This window comes from Schistocerca cancellata, chromosome 4, assembly GCF_023864275.1.
Source record: "Schistocerca cancellata isolate TAMUIC-IGC-003103 chromosome 4, iqSchCanc2.1, whole genome shotgun sequence".
NCBI classification, from domain to species: Eukaryota; Metazoa; Arthropoda; class Insecta; order Orthoptera; family Acrididae; genus Schistocerca; species Schistocerca cancellata.
Window position 1 is genome coordinate 677,393,249 of NC_064629.1, and position 19,966 is coordinate 677,413,214.

General features: G+C 42.5%; 1 protein-coding gene and 1 pseudogene across 1 annotated transcript in view; one reads left to right on the forward strand and one right to left on the reverse strand.

The window, feature by feature from the left end:
* LOC126184378 (plexin-B) overlaps positions 1 to 19,966 on the reverse strand; it is a 981,143-nt gene that overhangs the window by 84,930 nt on the left and 876,247 nt on the right. The gene's annotated exons all lie outside the window — the stretch shown is intronic.
* LOC126185533 (5S ribosomal RNA) lies at positions 1,528 to 1,645 on the forward strand (annotated as a pseudogene).

Sequence of the window (19,966 nt, forward strand, 5' to 3'; positions counted from 1 at the left end):
TGCCATTTTGTTTCCTATGGTCCAAATAACTTAAGCAAGGTACAACTCCTAAAGAATCTTATATACTTCGCTAACGTCAACTCAATTTTGATTTCAGACGAGCCGGCTGACCTGTGACATACCGCGCTTGTAGGTCTGTATCGAAATTTTGTTTCGTTCCGACGGCACTTCAGCCTTTGCTCTTCGACATTTCCGATCGAAAAAATTCCAGTTTGTAAAGGAAATATCAATAAACATTTTGGCCAATTTTTACACTGATATCTATAAAAAAATTCTCAAAGAACGTGCTTTTTTTCGGGCCAAAGATATTAAACCTCCCCTTAAGATCGGTAGTAAGGAAAGCGAGTGGTCGACTTCGGTTTATTGGGACATTTGTAGGAAAGTATAGCTTATCTATGAAGGAGACCAAGTGTAGAACACCAAAGCGGACCATTCTTGAGTATTGCTCGAGTATTTGGGATTCGTACCACGTCGGATTCAAGGAAGACATCGAAGCGTGCTGCTAGATTTGTTACCGGTAGATTCGATGAACACCCAAATATCACGGAAATTATCCGTGAACTCAAGTCGGAATCCCTGGAGGTAAGACGACATTGTTTCTGCGTAACACTACTGAGAAAATTTAGAGAATCAGCATTTGTGCCTCACTGTAGAACGATTCTGCTGGCCCAAGGTACATTTCGCGTAAAACTGCGAAGACAAGATAAGAGAAATTAGGGCTTTATGGAAGAATATCGACAGTCGTTTTTTCCACGTTCCATTTGCGAGTGGAACGAGAAAGGGAATGACTAATATTGGTACAAGGTACTCTGGACCGCATACCGTATGGTGGCGTGTGGAATGCGTATGTAGATGTAGACATACGAAATGATGAGAGCTATCGACAAGATATGTCAAACTGATTCCATGTTTCTATTTGGTATGATGAACGGCAGCTAGCCTTAAATGTAGACAAATGTTATTTAATGCAGATGGGTATAAAAACAATCCCATCATGTTCGAAAAGAGTATTAACAGTGTGCTACGTCATGCAGTCACTTCGATTGCAAAGCGATATGAAATGAAACGAGCACGTAAGGACTGTAGTAGGCAAGGCGAATTGCAGACTTTGGTTTATTGGGAGAATATTAGGAACCCGTGTAGAACATTAGTACGACAAACTCTTGAGTACTGGTCGAGCTCGGATAAAGGAAGACATCGAACCAATTCGGAGGCGGGCTGTTAGATTTGTTACCAGTGGGCTCGATCAACACGTAAGTATCACGCAGATGCTTCGGGAACTCAAACGGAATTCTCTAGAGGGAAAGCACTTTCTTTGCGAGGAGCGCCATTGAGAAATTTTAAAGCACCTCCATTTGCGACAGACTGCAGATTGATTCTACCGCCGCCAATGTTCATTTCGCGTAGGAATCACGAACATAAGGTAAGAGAAATTACGGCTCGCACGGAGACATACAGACTGTCGTTTTTCCCTCGCTATATTTGCGTGTGGAAGTGGAAAAGAAATAACCAGTAGTGGTACAGGGTGTCAACGGCCTTGCCGCAGTGGTAACACCGGTTCCCGTCAGATCACCGAAGTTAAGCACTGTCGGGCTGGGCTAGAACTTGGATGGGTGACAATCCGGTCTGCCGAGCGCTGTTGGCAAGCGGGGTGCACTCAGCTCTTGCGAGGCAAACTGAGAAGCTACTTGATTGAGGAGTAGCGGCTTCGGTCTCGGAAACTGACATACGGTCGGGAGAGCTGTGTGCTGACCACATGTCCCTCCATATCCGCATCCAGTGACGTCTGTGGGCTGAGGATGACACGGCGGCCGGTCGGTACCGTTGGGCCTTCATGGCCTATTGGGGAGGAGTTCAGTTTTAGTTTTAGTGGTACAGGGTATCCTCCGCCACTCGCTGTTCGTTGGCTTCTGGAGTATGTATGTAGATGTAGATGTCGATACAGATGGGGGCAGCACCGTGTCGTGATGTGCGCCTGACAAAACCAAACCTAATTACATGCTCAGAGAGTACGTAAAAAAATTTAACACTAAGTATGTTTTATAGTCCGTATTATAATCTTTTTCTGAAAAGAAGTGAGAATACAGGGTTTCACAAACTCGACCGACAAAACTGCGGACATTTTCTGAGGATTTCATCTACATGATTACTCTGCAATTCGCATTTGAGCGCTTGGCAGAAGGTTCACCACTTTCAGACTATTTCTCGACCGTTCCACTCTCAAGTACACTTGGAAAAAATGGACACCTATAGCTTTCCGTGCGACGTTGGAGTTCTCTTATTTTATCACGATGGCGAGAGTCAAAACATATTTTCGCATTCGCATACCTCTCTTTCTGTGAAAATCCTTCAAAACAGTGAAACAGCCTGCCGTATGCAGTTATCGAAACGTACGGCACGAAAGACAAAGTAATGAAACAACCCTCAGGTGAAACACGTACACTTTCATCACCGTGCGTTCAGTACGTTCACTGTGCTCGGTAAACCCATACAGGAGTGTATATTCGTCAGCTCTTCATCAGTAGAGCTACCAATCCTGCTGTATGTCACTGTTAACGCACAGCTAACAGATCCGGAAAAACAAATCATACACAAAATCGACCAGTACTGAAAGCAAGCTTGAGGGCGGAGTGTAAAATGGGCAAGATTATTGCTAACAGCCAGAACCGTGTTGGAATTTAACACTTTTGTTTCTAAACGTGACACACAGTGCATACCGTCGACATTTGCACAGGTATGCAGATATTTTCAGTGCAGTACAGATAGAAGATAAATGGGAGAAAGAAAGCGTACGAAATGTATTTACTATGTAACGAGCCATCAGAGGTCACGGGTCCCTTATATCAAAATACTCAGAAAAATTTCTCTGAAAAATCTCCGAATTTTTTTCCGTGAAAGGGATAAAAAATGGTTCAAATAGCTCTAAGCACTGTGGGACTTAAGATCTGAGGTTATCAGTCCCCTAGACTTAGAACTACTTATACCTAACTAACCTAAGGACATCACACACATCCATGCCCGAGGCAGGATTCAAACCTGCGACCGTAGCAGCAGCGCGGTTCCGAACTGAAGCGCCTAGAACCTCTCGGTCACATCGGCCGGCTGAAAGGGATCGTTCTGTACGCAAGAGAGGAAGATACCACGGGCGTACTGCATCCGAAGTGTTTCAAAATAACCTTCGAGCCTCACACATCTCTTGGTGGGACTGTTGATTGAGCAACTAACATGGCGTTTTGATTACTTTCCTTTCTTTTACAGCATGGTCTCGATGCGCGCTTTCTGTCTTCACATCCGTGGCTAAGAAATAATCGAATACCAGAAGGCGAAATGTTAGCTGTTTCTGAATTGATACCCTACCCGTCTTGTGATCGCTACAGAGCTTTCCCCCTGATGTATTCACAGACATAAAAAAGAATGATTCAGATGCCAGCTAATATTACATACCCTTACAACCGAACGAGGCAATGCTGCGGTAAGCGCCGTGAGTATTTGGGAGCTGACTGGCCCAGCTCCTGAATCGATCATCCTGTAGACACACCTATTCCACAGATTCTCTCTCTCTCTCTCTCTCTCTCTCTCTCTCTCTCTCTCTCTCTCTCTCTCTCTCTATATATATATATATATATATATATATATATATATCCAGGCTGGCTGGAACACCGACCCTCGTCGTTAACCTGTCGGGAGGATTCGATCCGGGGCCGGCGTACCTCCTCCTCCCGGAAGCGGCGCTTTAACAAGCACGGCTATGCGAGAGGATTCATTTCCAATACGAATATGCCGAATAAAGAATGTACTGACCACTGGAACAATGTAGCAGTTCCAATTCCTCGTTTTTCCAACAATCCACCTTCTCCTCTTGTTTTTTTCCTTCTTCCATCCATATTGTTTACGATTTTTTACCGTTTCACCTTTTGTGATTTCCTGAATTCAGCATATTTATATTAAAACAGTTACTTTCTATTATTTAAAAATCTTTCAAATTATTTCTCCCCATTAGCTTTTTTATTTATGCGGTTAGGTTACTATTGACTTTTTTTAAAAAGTAGCCTACCCTCATTTTTTCAATAGAAGAAGTCAAGAAGATTAACGTTATCTTCGCTAGAACCTTTGATATATAGTGTATGTTTTCGACCTTCTCAGTTTTTCCCATCAGCTGTCCATCCAGATTTTTTTTAGTTCAATGTTAAGCTGTTACGTGGACATAACCGTTTCAGTCTTACAGTTGCAGGATACAGGACAGTGTTGTTCCTGGAGGATAGTTTGTCTAGGGACACATGATGTGTTTTGGTCAGTACTTGGTCTGGTGACTAATTTGAGAGTCACACGAAGGAATGCGCATTAGAAACCGCTATAAGCAGCTTCCGGTATGTTCTACGGTTTTCGTTGCTGCCAGAGATGAGGTTGCGTTTTGTGCAGCATTTACAAAACTATTTCGAGTTCTAAACATTTAAGTACTGTATAATCTGCTGAAGCTATTTGGAATATATTGTTCGTTCTTTACGTACAGAATTTTATGGCAAATAAAATTCTGTAAGCCGGCCGCGGTGGTCTCGCGGTTCTAGGCGCTCAGTCCGGAACCGCGCGACTGCCACGGTCGCAGGTTCGAATCCTGCCTCGGCATGGATGTGTGTGATGTCCTTAGGTTAGTTAGGTTTACGTAGTTCTAAGTTCTAGGGGACTGATGACCACAGATGTTAAGTCCCATAGTGCTCAGAGCCATTTGAACCATTTGAAAATTCTGTAATATATTTTTGAAACCAGTTTTATAACGTGTAGATGCACCGTCTTGTACCTTGAAACAGAAGGAGGTCTTTTAGCAAGGAACATGTGATCTTTGCAAATTAATTGAGTTTAGTTAATATCTTAACAACTTTACCTGTCTTGAAAACAGACATTTGCTTTAGTATGTAGTACCTTCAGTTTCAAAATGCATTTAACTTGTAACTGGTTCCACTTACTGATTGTTTGTGTGTAGCAGAGTAACAATGTAATAGAGAGACGGTTAAATAGCTTTGACAAGATTTTCTCGATTGCAACTCTTCTACATTTCTACAGAACATTTGTTCCTAGGTACATGACCATGTTTTACCTTGTAACATATTTTTACATTAGGAAAAACTTTAAATTTCCGGAGTAATTTTTGTAATTTTAGAAAAAATATATTAAGCATCTATTACAGGGATGGCTGGAGGCGGAAGTTTGGTGTCCCAAAGGACAACACTCTACAGTACTACTCTAATTTTATACATAGCTCGACGGAAGCGGGAGCGCGTTTGTAATTTAACAATTTAAGGGAATAATTTGGCCTGCCATACTTGTGTGGTTGAACGGAATTATTCTCTTGCAGTGCTATTATTATTGCTTTGGAGAACAAAACCAAATGTTCAAATGTGTGTGAAATCTTATGGGACTTACCTGCTAATGTCATCAGTCCCTAAGCTTACACTTTACTTAACCTAAATTATCCTAATGACAAACACACACACCCATGCCCGAGGGAGAACTCGAACCTCCGCCGGGACCAGCCGCACAGTCCATGACTGCAGCGCCTGAGACGCCTCGGCTAATCCCTCGCGGCTAGAACAAAACCTTGTGACGACAATTTAGAGCTGTAGAGATTAGTCGACCATCTATAAATTTATTGCTATATAGTTGATTTACAAAAGCCCTAGCTGAAGGGTGCTCCGGAGCTCCTTATCAACGCTGACATGACGGCAGCTTTGCGATGGAGAGGCGGCAGGACGACCTTTTGAGATTCCGTGGCTAATGTGGCACTCGGCGCGCGTGTTCGCACTGATCAACAAGCCATTTCCTTTCAATAAAATGCATCTTACTCAGCAGCTGGCGCGAACCGGTTTGGAGGGGCAATACCACATTAGAGGTGTGTGCCGAATAGGGTCCATGGGATGCTATTAGCCTTTGCATTTGACGTAACGAGAGCTCTTCGAGAGCGTTCCACTATTTGAAGTACAGGGTGTCTCACTCGAAAAAGGTCCCACAAACAAACATTTGCTTAAATTATACTTAAAGTCTTTGCATAAAAATCAGGAAATGAAATGAACATGTCATACCTTATTCTTAGGGAAGTAAAGATGAATCACAAAATGTGCTGGAAGTGACCGTCCTCGACTTGTAAACACAGTTGAAGACGACGCTGCAGATTCTCAATGTTGCTGCCGGAACCTCTGGTGTCACTGCCTGGATTTCACGGATGATAATTACTTAAAAGTTGTGTAGTTTGTTCCTGCAGACCTTGCCTTTTTGGCCACCCCAGAGGAAAAAGTCATGTGGTGTTAAATCAGGTGATCATTGAGCCACAGTCCTTTCGAAATCACTCTGCTGGGGAAATATGATTCGACCTCAGCCATGGTCACTCGAGACGTGTGGCAGGTGGCGTCATCCCTTTGGTACCAGCCGAGGGTAAGTTGGTCATCGTTCAGCTGGTTCTCAAATTTCCGAAACATATCGATGTAAACTGAACTTGTCACAGCAGTCGCGAAAAAATTGGTCCGATGATGCGACGGTGTGATATTGCACAGAATATGCCAATCTTTTGTGAATGCAAGAGTTGCTCGACCAGTGCATGTGGATTTTCGCTACATCACCAACGTGTATACTGAGAGTTTAAATAGCCAGAGAGGTGGAAACACGCCTCATCACTGAACCGTGTGTACTGCAATATTCCTGGCCTCTGAGCAATAAACTGCTGAAACCAACGGCAAAATGTAATGCATTTATCTTTTCCAATGATATTCAGTTTCTGAAGAACTGTAAGCCTGTGTGGAAACATGCCGGATTTCTTCACAGCTCTATGACATGTGTTCCGTGAAATTCTACAGTCCTGAGATAGACGTCGAACAGACTTTGCAGGAGAGGCCAACAATCGTTGTTTCACATCAGTCACTTTTTCTTCCGATAATGGCGTCCGTTCCCGCGACGTGTAAATCCAACACCGGTCCACTGCTCTTCATCTTATTCACTAACTTTTGTATGCAGCATTTAGACGGTACATGCTCGTCACCAGACCGTTCAACAAACATTCGCTGATTTGTCTTAATGGAACCAGTAATCCAATATTGTTTCACAAGAGACACGCGCTAATCGACAGAATAGCGATACATTGTTAACAAACACTGAGCAATGAGCTCCATCCACAGCGACGCGCTGAAACACATTGTTGCGTTAAACGATGTTGCAGAGTTCAGTATGGCCACGTCAAACGTCACAAATAACACGGTGCAATTTCAGCTGAATTGCTACACATGTTTGTGGGGCCTCTTTCGCGTAAGACACCCCAATGCCACCAATTCGTCTCTCACCTGTATCGCCTCTTCACACGCCGCCTGCAGACTTATAGGCGAAAGAACGCCAGCGTAGTGAATCGACGGGCTGTGTACAGTACTTTGGCGCGAGATGGCCTTTGTTGAAGTATGGCTTCGGCAACCAGCAGCATTGGTGGCATTTTCTCACTACATGAACGTGTGATTTGGACGAAGTATTACACGACAAGAAAAATGGCTGTGTATTACAAATAGTCACGTAGTTTTTAGCAATTCAGTTGTTCGTATGGAATTCGAATTTTTTTTAAAGGGGGAAAGTAACTTCATATCTAGAGGGATCAGTCAGATCCAAATTTCAGAGATCTTCACAGATATTAGTGACAGAAGCAGAGAAAAATACCTACCCTGAGCTTCCACTCGGAAAAAAGACTTAAATGGTGACTTTTTCTCCCAAGTAGATATGAAGCAGGCGGAAAACACAGAAATGAAAGAAACGAGTATATTTGACGTTTCTGACTACTTGGATTCGAAGACAGGTACGTTGGTCTCCATAATCACCTGGTCGGAATCTTCAATTTTTGTGTCTATGTTGTTGTTGTGGTCTTCAGTCCTGAGACTGGTTTGATGCAGCTCTCCATGCTACTCTATCCTGTGAAAGCTTCTTCATCTCCCAGTACCTACTGCAACCTACATCCTTCTGAATCTGCTTAGTGTGTTCATCTCTTGGTCTCCCCCTAAGATTTTTACCCTCCACGCTGCCCTCCAATACTAAGTTGGTGATCCTTTGATGCCTCAGAACATGTCCTACCAACCGATCCCTTCTTCTGGTCAAGTTGTGCCACAAACTTCTCTTCTCCCCAATCCTATTCAATACTTCCTCATTAGTTATGTGATCTACCCATCTAATCTTCAGCATTCTTCTGTAGCACCACATTTCGAAAGCTTCTATTCTCTTCTTGTCCAAACTATTTACCGTCCATGTTTCACTTCCATACATGGCTACACTCCATATAAATACTTTCAGAAATGACTTCCTGACACTTAAATCTATACTCGATGTTAACAAATTTCTCTTCTTCAGAAACGCTTTCCTTGCCATTGCCAGTCTACATTTTATGTCCTCTCTACTTCGACCATCATCAGTTATTTTGCTCCCCTAATAGCTAAACTCCTTTACTACTTTAAGTGTCTCATTTCCTAATCTAATTCCCTCAGCACCACCCAACTTTATTCGACTACATTCCATTATCCTCGTTTTGCTTTTGTTTATGTTCATCTTATATCCTCCCTTCAAGACACTGTCCATTCCGTTCAACTGCTCTTCCAAGTCCTTTGCTGTGTCTAGGGCCATCGTAAAAGCAGTGTCCAGTACTATCGTTAAAACCGTGCAGGAAGTGGATCAGAGAATTGAAATTGCTAGCCAAAGGTTTGGAAAAGATCCAGAGCTCTTCGAAAGAGTTCGAAGCTCAGTGTGGGGACGAATACAGCAATGCAACCAGCTCCAATGACAACAGCCCCTTCCGTGCAGTACTTATAACAATGTACTAAAGTACGACAGTATTCCTTATTCAACAAATGCAGCTGTACTTTCACAAAAGTCTCCAACAATTTTCCTTAACTATTGCTATATTCCTAATTAGAAGGATGTTAACAAATAAAGAAATCAGAGATTGATGGTCACAATAAATCTAGGATTGTCTTGCAACAGTTTGTTATGGACACATGTTTATAACGACGTTTTTGTTTTCTAGTATTGGGTGCTTTCAACTGTGGCAGTTGGCGCCATTACATCATATACAGGGTGACTCGCTGATCATTTTACAAACTTGCAGGGCTGATAGAGAAGGGTAGATGTACCAATTTGAGGTAAGGGATCCTGTTCCGGAAACGATCGAGTCGAAATCTATAAGCGGAAATCGCTGTAATACCTCTGACAGTGGAATTTATGTAGGCAGTTTTCAGACGAGGTAGTATGCACGAAAAGAAGGAAGTAATGCCTGGTAAACATGCACTCTAAAACGCATACCTTAACAGCTATGAGACTTGTTCATTTTCGATACTGTGAAACATTTTTTACATTGAACAAGTGCTCATAGATCTTAAGGTATGCATTTTAGTGCCCATGTTTACTAGAAATTATTTTCTTGGTTTGATCGATACTACCACCTCTAAAAGTTGCCTGCCTTACAATATTAGCAACAACAGTACCAGTACAGATATCCCACTGTTAGAGGCATGAGAACGATTTTCGCTTCCATCTTTCGACTCGTTCCAGAGCAGGGTCACTTACTCAGAAATTCGTACATTTACCCTTCTTCGTCATTCCTGAAAGCAAGTAACACCATCACGGATTCACCTCGTATATATATATCTGTGATTTAAGCTCCTTAAGAATTTCAACACACGAAAACGTAGAAGAAGAAGAAAAAGCATAAAAACGAAGAGAAACAATTCATTTGCAATAGCTCTTCTTGTGCGGCACTGTGATAGCTCTCATTATGAATGTCTTAAGAAATAACAAAGTGGCCCTGTTACACAGGAGCGCTTGTTACAGTACGGTAGTAAAAGTTTTACAAGATGTATGAATGCTCTGAAAATTCAGCATCTGCTCGTCGTTAGGCAAAAGATTGGGTACCTAAAGCTTTAGAAATCCCTCAGTATTACTTGTCTAATTATGCGAAGCAGCGCGTTTGCCTACCACGAGGAATACATTATGTATGAGAGGCTACTGCTAACAGCTAATGACGAGATAGCGCGCTCGTCCTGACCTAGCCGGCTCTTTTGCCATGCATCAAAAATTACTTTCAGAAATACAAAGCTTTTCGCAAGTCTTCATTTACAGGAGACAGCGAAAGTAAACATCATTCTGGAGGACATAAATTACTTTTCTTTGATTCATAAACTTACGAGTATAGCTTATAAATAGCGCTGCACCATTAAATGCAATTTATGCGGAGACATCTCTTGAATCGTTGCAGAGGATTTCTACGTGTAAATTGCACTGAGCCTTTTTACAAGTAGAAAAATATAACAATGTATTTGCCTTTTTATTACACGTGGTTTTAACCACATGAGCGGGAAAATGCTCTCCTTCAGTTAGAAAATATTTTATTTTTATGTCTTCACAAGCTTCACTTCATTTGCTTCAGTCTGATTTTAACGTGACAGAGTATTAGTAAATTTTAATTTTAGCTATCCTGAGTTAGTATGAGTCCAACTAGAAGTAGCTCATTTATGAAACGTAGTATTGTTTGTTAAACTCTTGAGATGTAATTTGTGTGCGGTAAATACTATGCAGAGCATCACACTTCAAGAAAAAAACACATATTAACTGAGAATATGATGTACTTCGATTCCAAATTACAAATGTGGTAATAAGATATTAGTGCGTCTATTTCGTTGATTACAGCGTCATGAACTTTGTGTTGATGCAGAGGTCACCAATATGAAAGCCATACGTGCCTAGATATTTGTTCCAATTCCAACGCTGTAACCAATTTTAATAGATTTTGGTGGAACATACTGTAATATTGAAATAGGATTCCTTAGCGTAGTACGAATACCCAAGCTGTGATAGTGTTATTGAGCAGAAAAGGCATGTCTACGCTACCGCATCCACCTTGCAGTCCATAACTGGTGCTGTACGGCTTTTTTCTCTGCCGCCACTGTCCATAAGGACCTTAATAGTAAGTCATTTTGATAATGAAACTCTGGCAGTGAATGTTTAGAGAGTATTTTGGAGCACGTGGCAAAGAAGAGCTTCACCACGTCCTTCAGTAGTGGTAACGGGGTGGGACAAGTGCAACGCATTGGGTGGAGACTGTATTAAAGGTAACAAACCTTTGAACATTTCAGCTTCTGAAATAAAGTTTTTAGAAAACGAGTGCCTGTCTTCACTGAACATCCCTCGTACGCCAAGTATGTATATGTGCTGTGTTGATGACTGCTATTAGTGCAAGTACAGTGTAGTGTAGTGTGATGTAACGTTTGTGGACTGGCAGCGAAAGAATGTTTCTAACCCAACTATGCACTTAATTCTTTAATTTTTAACATAGTCCCCTATTGGGTGAATGAATTTTGTCCAACGTTTTTCCAGCGAATACACTGCGTCTCTGAAGTGTAATTTTGCAAGGTTTACAAAATGCGTATCTGCGATTACAACCTCCTCATTCAAAAACGTCTGACGACAGAAATTTCTTCAGCTGTGGGAATAGGAGGCCGAGCGGCTCTAGGCGCTTCAGTCCGGAACCACGATGCTGCTACGGTCGCAGGTTCGACTCTTGCCTCGGGCATGGATGTGTGTGATGTCCTTAGGTTAGTTAGGTTTAGGTAGTTCTAAGTCTAGGGGACTGATGACCTCAGATGTTAAGTCTCATAGTGCTTGGAGCCATTTGATTTTTTCAAACCCGCGGCCGCTAGTTCAGTGTGCGTTAGATAATTATCGTGTACACAGCCCGTCTCACGTAAGATCGTGTGAAATGACAGGCAAGCTGTTTTTTAACCTTTGTTATAGAAAATACATTAGAAAACAGCATTTTACAGTCACAATTCCTTCACGTATTATTCTTGTTAATCCTGCAAAAAACAATGCCTTTTAATGTTGCCTATTGTGCAAGTTGACAAGCTCGTCATCTATTGAGCACCTTTTATTTCAAAGCAGCTAATTACGGGCTCAAAGTATGTGATATCGAGCCTTCTGATCCTCTTGTGTTTAAGAACCATGAATTTCTTTGCCACACATCGTGTTCTGGTTATGGATCATGCTGGAACTGAGAATGCTCTCACTTGGGCTGCAACATCTAAAAGCCACGCCACGGGAACTTCGAATGAAACTCCAGATAAACTTTAGGTAGAGCAAAATGAACAATTAGGACCTTCTTCAAACAGTGCTCCCTCCCCCCGCCCCTCCCCCAGTTAAGGCAAAATGGCACCAAAGCATTTTTATGAAAAAAATTCAAAACAATTGCATAAAGAAAAAGCATGTACGAAAAACTGGACAACTCACAGAAAACAAAAAGCAAGTGTTTCAGGCAGATCACCTATGAAACAGATGTTGGTTGATACGGAAACGAATAAGGTAAAACAAGAACGTTTACAGCAAGAAGAAGAAACTTTCAAAGTAAATGTAGTGCAATGTGCTACTTGTGACAGCATATACGCTGACTCACCAACAGAAACAGAACTGAGTGCTGAGGATCGCCAAGAATTGCAAGAAGGAAAATTTGTGATTTTTTTTTCTAATGTAACATACTGATTTTGAGTTACATTAACTTTGAACACTATTAACTTTCCATTAAATACTATTCAAGAAGAAATACATTTCAGTGTTTAATTAATTAATGGACTGCTTTACAATTTCAAAGAATAAAAATGTATTCACCATTGATCATTATTGCGCGCTTGCCTCGTGGTCAAAGTAATCTTGCCCCAGTTCGGGGCTAAGTTGACACATTTGCATTATTTTTTGAAACTGGCAAAATAATTGTGAAATTGTGAATATATTAAAAACCAAGCGATTTAGAGAAATCAAAAGGGTCAGACTCAAGCGACTCGGTGAAATTATAGAACAAACGGGGCTTGAAAAAGAAGTACAGAGAGATGGCTTGTAGAAACTCAAAAGAGCGCATGAATCTACAACAGAAAGCACATATCCCCACATACAATGTTTAGACATTACAGCATGATGATCAAATATGAAGCTCCGTACACGAGCGAAACTTCAATTATCAACATAAAAAGCGCCGTGGAAAACGTCCTGAAGTAAGAACGAAGCATTATGACGAAAATTCTTTATTCATAAAAAACGGGGGACGGTTACAGACCGAAATCTGACAAAGAAACAGAGAAATTATCAAACCCGACTGCATACATTAGAAAACGAAGATTAAAATGTTATGAACATTTTCAAATCATCCCAACAACGAGGCTATCGTACAAGAGTATTACACATATCGGAAAATTAAAGACTATACCATGGATCCAAAAATCTTACAAGCAGATCGAGGAAGCCCAGATAGAAGCAGTAGAAGTAGCAGACAGGAATCTATTCAGTCGAAAGGTAAACTTTTCAGCCAGAGACTAACGTTCCAAACAAAATGAAAAACCAAGGGGACTGAAGAAAGAAAAATAGCTCACGTAGAAAGAATCAGAGCCATACGGAAGGTCAGTAAAACGAATCTAAGAGTACCGCGTGATCCAACAGGGTCCAAACTCAAATAATAATAATAATAATAACAACTCGGAGTCCCTCTTTCCCCTAAAATCCAATACATGTAACTTGCACTTTAGCAGAACTGCGACTTCTTGCTGAAATTGACTAAAGAATCAATATTTGTATTGTTGAGCTGAAGTACTTACTACAGCTCTACTGCTGAATCATTAAATAATCATGAAATACATTTTAATTAGTTGAGAGGAATGAAAGACTGCCGAAGTAACTTTAGTTGAAGTGCATGAGACGAGCATTTTGCTATTCTCGTCTACATTCACGTATGTGACGTTTTATGTCCCTACCGTGCCTGGAGCCATGAACTGGGTTTCAAGTACCCGGCAAGCCAACAGTTCGCTCTCCGGCATCGAGTCACCCTGCAAATCATTACTCGAGAAGTATCGCCACTAGGAGAGACATAAAACACACGACCGTAAAAAAGACCACTAAATACCCGAGCGTGGGAAATAAAATATTGAGAACAGTGAGGGTAAGTGCAGCTGGTGAGAGCAGTTAGTGCTGAGCTAGGCTAACGCTCAGAACACGTACTGCTTCCTTCTCCTTTTTATCGATCCGAAACTTGGGTGCGGAGCTTCGCAGCTACAGCTGAGCACACGGGTCGGCGTCGGCGCCGCTCTACGCACACAGCCTGCACGTGCTTTCACGCGTTAGCAGAACCTCAACGCAGAACAGAGAGAATTGTGCGTTAGGAATTTCAGATCTTTATCGTTCTGTTATCATTGTCTGAACATTGTTTGTAACGTAGTCGAAAAAGTGACAAACTGCGCTAAAACTACGTTGTTGTTGTTGTGGTATTCAGTTCAGAGACTGGTTTGATGCAGCTCTCCATGCTACTCTATCCTGTGCAAGCTTCTTCATATCCCAGTACCTACTGCAACCTACATCCTTCTGAATCTGTTTAGTGTATTCATCTCTTGGTCTCCCTCTACGATTTTTACCCTCCACGCTCCCCTCCATTACTAAATTGGTGATCCCTTGATGCCTCCGAACATGTCCTACCAACCGGTCCCTTCTTCTAGTCAAGTTGTGCCACAAATTCTCTTCTCCCCAATTCTGTTCAATACCTCCTCGTTAGTTATGTGATCTACCCATCTAATCTTCAGCATTCTTCTATAGCACCACATTTCGAAAGCTTCTATTCTCTTCTTGTCTAAACTATTTGTCGTCCACGTTTCAGTTCCATACATGGCTACACTCCATACAAATACTTTCAGAAAGGATTTCCTGACACTTAAATCTATACTCGATGTTAACAAATTTCTCTTCTTCAGAAACGCTTTCCTTGCCATTGCCAGTCTACATTTTATATCCTCTCGACTTCGACCATCATCAGTTATTTTGCTCCCCAAATAGCAAAACTCATTTACTACTTTAAGCTTCTCATTTCCTAATCTAATTCCCGCAGCATCACCCGATTTAATTCCATAATGCTCGTTTTGATTCTGTTGATGTTCATATTACATCTTCCTTTCAAGACACTGTCCATTCCGTTCAGCTGCTCTTCCAGGTCCTTTGCTGTCTCTGACAGAATTACAATGTCATCGGCGAACCTCAAAGTTTTTATTTCTTTTCCATGGATTTTAGTACCTACTCCGACTTTTTCTTTTGTTTCCTTTACTGCTTGCTCAATATACAGATTGAATAAAATCGGGGATAGGCTACAACCGGCCGCGCGGGATTAGCCGAGCGGTCTAGGGCGCTGCATTCATGGACTGTATGGCTGGTCCCGGCGGAGGTTCGAGTCCTCTCTCGGGCATGGGTGTGTGTGTGTTTGTCCTTAGGATAATTTAGGTTAAGTAATATGTAAGCTTAGGGACTGATGAACTTAGTAGTTAAGTCCCATAAGATTTCACACACATTTGTTTTTGGGCTACAACCCTGTCTCACTCCCTTCCCAACCACTGCTTCCCTTTCCTGCCACTCGACTCTTATAACTGCCGTCTGGTTTCTGTACAAATTGTAAATAGCCTTTCGCTCCCTGTATTTTACCACTGCCACGTTCACAATATGAAAGAGAGTATTCCAATCAACATTGTCAAAACCTTTCTCTAACTCTACAAATGCTAGAAACGTGGGCTTGACTTTCCTTAATCTATTCTCTAAGATACGTCGTATGGTCAGTATTGCCTCACGTGTTCCAAAATTTCTATGGAATCCAAACTGATCTTCCCCGAAATCGGCTTCTACCAGTTTTTCCATTCATCTGTAAAGAATTCGTGTTAGTATTTTGCAGCCGTGGCTTATTAAACTGATAGTTCGGTAATTTTCACATCTGTCAGCACCAGCTTTCTTTGGGATTGGTATTATTGTAATACACGGTCCATTAACATTAATGCGACCACCGCCTATGTTCGACGTCAGCGTGCAATAACCACTCGCAAACAACTGCGGGCAGTACTATCAGTTCAAGGTATGTAAAGTGTGTAGGGGGGACGTAGAATACAGTGCAGTCGTTGTCGTAATGCGGAAACGGAGCGGTTTATCTGTCGTCCAAAAGGGCGTGATCGTTGGTTTTCGGGCCAGTGGTGGTAGCATTTCCGAAATGGCTAAGTTCGTAAACTGTTCGCGTACCGCCGTGGTTAAAGTATACCGTGTATGGCAAAGTGGAGCTATTCAAAACCAGCACCAAAGCAACTGTGATGCACTACGGGCCATAGTTGATAGAAGTGGGGGAAATATATACTGGCAAATAAAAGTGTCTCCTCAACGACTGTTCAGCGAACGTTGCTGTGCATGGACATCCAAAGCAGACGCCATATTCGTCGGCGGCCAATATTGCAACTGGACGTCAGCTGAGTGGCAACAAAAATGGTTCAAATGGCTCTGAGCACTATGGGACTTAACATCTGTGGTCATCAGTCTCCTAGAACTTAGAACTACTTAAACCTAACTAACCTAAGGACATCACACACATCCATGTCCGAGGCAGGATTTGAACCTGCGACCGTTGCGGTCAAGCGGTTCCAGACTGAAGCGCCTAGTACCGCACGGCCACGCCGGCCGGCTGGGTGGTAACAGGTGGCCTTTTCAGATGAATAACGTTTTATGCTCCATCGGATAGGTGATTATTGGCGTGTACTGCGTGAAACGTCTGAACAAACACTCTGCAACAATCGTCGGAAGGGTCCAGGTCGGAGGAGGGAGTGTTATGGTCTGGGGAATGTTTTCGTGACTTTCCCTGGGTGATCTTGTCATTCTAGAAAGCACACTGGATTAAGACAAGTATGTGTCTGTCCTTGGGGACAATGTCCACCCCTACGTGCAGTTCGTTTCTCCTCGGCACGATGCCATCTACCAGCAGGACAATGCAACGTGTCACACAGCTCGCAGTTAAGCACTTGGTTTGATGAGCACCATACTCCCTTAGCCACCAAACTCCGTGAATATAAACCCAGTTGGAAAAATCTGTGTGAGCATCTCAGTTGGATTGTATGTGCCATGGATTCTAAACCGAGAAACCTAGCGCAGGTGACTACGGTACTGTATCGGCATGGCTCCACATCGCTGTCGGTACCTTCCAGAAGCTCACTGACTCTCTTCCCGTACGTCTTGCAGTGGTACGCGCAGCAAAAGATGGTTATTTAGGCCTTTGACAGGTGGCTACATTAATGTGACTCGACAGTGATTGGACAGTTTGTTGGCCGGCCGCTGTAGCCGAGCGGTTCTAGGCGCTTCAGTTCGGAACCGTGCTGCTGCTACAGTCGCATGTTCGAATCCTGCCTCGGCATGTGTGTGATGTCCTTAGGTTAGTTAGGTTTAAGTAGTTCTCAGTCTAGGGGACTGATGACCTCAGATGTTAAGTTCCATAGTGCTTAGAGCCATTTGAACTAATAGTTTGTGGTTGCTATGGTCTTTAATCTGAAGTCGATCCAATGCAACTTTCCACGCCAGTCTACTATATCCAAGCCTTTTCATGTCTGCATAATTACTGCAACCTACATTCTTTTGAATTTCCTTATTGTAATCAAGCCTTAGTCTTCCCCCACAATTTTTACCCCCCCCGTCCCTCACTTTCCTCCATTACCAACCTGCCAATTTCTTTATGCTGCAGGAAGTGTCTCATCAACCGATCCCTTCTTTTAGTGAAATTGTACCATAAATTTTTCTCCCAGATTCGATTCAATATCAAGCTTCCATACTTTTCTTGTCTCATCTGTTTATCGTCTATGTCTCACGCGTAAGACACCACTCCACACTAATAACTTAAGAAACTGCTTTCTAAAGTTTAAATTTATATTCGGTATTAAAACATTTATTTTCTTCAGAAACTCCTTTCTTGTTATTGCACTTGATATCTTCTCTACTTCGGCCATCGTCAGTTATTTTGCTGCCCAAATAGCAAAACCCATCTACTACTTTTAGCGCCGCAGTTGCTTATCTGATTCCTTCAGCATCGCCTACATTCCATTACCATTCCTTTACTTTTGTTGACGTTCATCTTATAACATCTTTTCAAGACTCTGTCCATTCCGCTCAACTGACCTTGCAAGTCTCTTGCCGTCTCTGAGTGAATTAGAATGTCATCGGCAAATCTCAAAGATTTACTTTCCTCTCTCACAACCCTAACACCCTTTCCAAATTTCCAATATGTATTCAGAAGCACATTTACTATGATTTAATGTGGGGAACGCAACACAAATGTCCATATGCGTGATGAAAGGAGTGAAAATTCAATTTATACTGACTGGATTCAGATTCAGAATTTCCGTAATTTTCCTAAATTTATTATTTTCGGCAATTGGATGCGTGCCTTCTAAAGGACATGGCTGCTTCCCAGTCCTTGTCCTAAATGAGCTTCAGCTCTCTCAACAGTGACTACTTCGTTGACGAGACGTTAAACCCCAATCTTTGTTTATTCATTCCATTACAAGCTTGATTTTACAACTGCAATAAATGGTTTAAATGGCTCTGGGCACTATGGGACTTAATATCTGAGGTCATCAGTCCCCTATAACTTTGAACTACTTAAACCTAACTAATCTAAGGACATCACACACATGCATGCCCGAGGCAGGATTCGAACCTGTGACCGTAGCAGTCGCGCGGTTCCGGACTGAAGCGCCTAGAACCGCTAGGCCACACCGGCCGGCTTTTCAGCTGCATATACGGAACAACCTGATACTAAGGTCAAAGCAGAGTAGGCCACATCGAATCGAGCAAAATATTCCCGATAACCATAGGTCGGAATTGTACTGTTGTGGAGTTTATGGCGATAAAATGACAGCCAATCAGAGACGATTACGCGGAAGTTTGCCAGGCAAGAACACGTTTCTGGGTGTGTCTGGCAGTGTGACTCTGTCTGACGAAGCTGCTGCTGTGTTATGCTGTTAATAGTGTTAATGACACTACGGTACTTCAAGCGTAGTTGATTTAATAATCAAGCTTTACCCGCTAAACATCACAGAAAACTCGCATCTGACGTAACTAGCCGTGGATAGGAATTCAAAGTTTGCTTAGCTTTGGCGGTTCAGCTGAAACCATTACCTTCAGCTAATACAATTAGAAACTGCGCTCTTTAGCATAACAGGTGCGCTCTTTAGCATAACAGGTACTAACTGGGGCATGCTAGTTTAAATGCACACACTTCCGCGCGCTCGTCAGTGATTGGCTGTCGTTTTATGGCCGCAGCTGCGCAACGACTCATTTCTGACCGATGGCTATTTGGAAACGTACAAAGCAAATTCGTATGATACTACTGGCGTAAAATCAGTCACCTAGTCTGAAAGCGTTTTCTTCCGCCGCGCAAAGTAGCCTCTTTCCTTGTGAATATGTGAGAGTTGTGTTTACGTGCATTTGTGGGATGTAGCTGAGTGTATGGATGTATGGTGTTATGTTTGTATTGCATGATGACGACGACGAAGACGATGACGACACGATGGGGGAGGGTGAAACACGGTGCCGGTACATAACCTCCTCCACTCGAATAACACGAAAGGGGACGCCGACCTTAACTTCTCCAATCAATGGACGGGCAAAAAAAGGTACTATGGGACTTAACATCTGAGGTCATCAGTCCACTAGAACTTAGAACTACTTAAACCTAAGTAGCCTAAGGACATCACACACATCCATGCCCGAGGCAGGATGCGAACCTGCGACCATCCTCTCGCTTCATGAGCCACTGCGCAGACATTTGGAATTTGATCCAGGCGATTGGCGCAAAGACTGGTGATCAGAAATCTTACGCCACGACCTCTCCGGCCTTTGCCGGCCAAATACTAACAGTGAAAATTTTCCACCACCGATATTCGAATCAACTTATCTCAGAGTCGAGCGCCACTGCACAGGCGAGCATTAGCGACCACGGCTACGGGGGTAGGCAGTTTCACTTGTATTGCCATGCAAATGGCCGATATTGGAACAGAAACCGCACCTTAGTCTTCATATTTTATTTATCGTCTGTTTTGCAGTAAGTGTTATCCAAATATTAACAAGCGTTATAACGATGTACTTG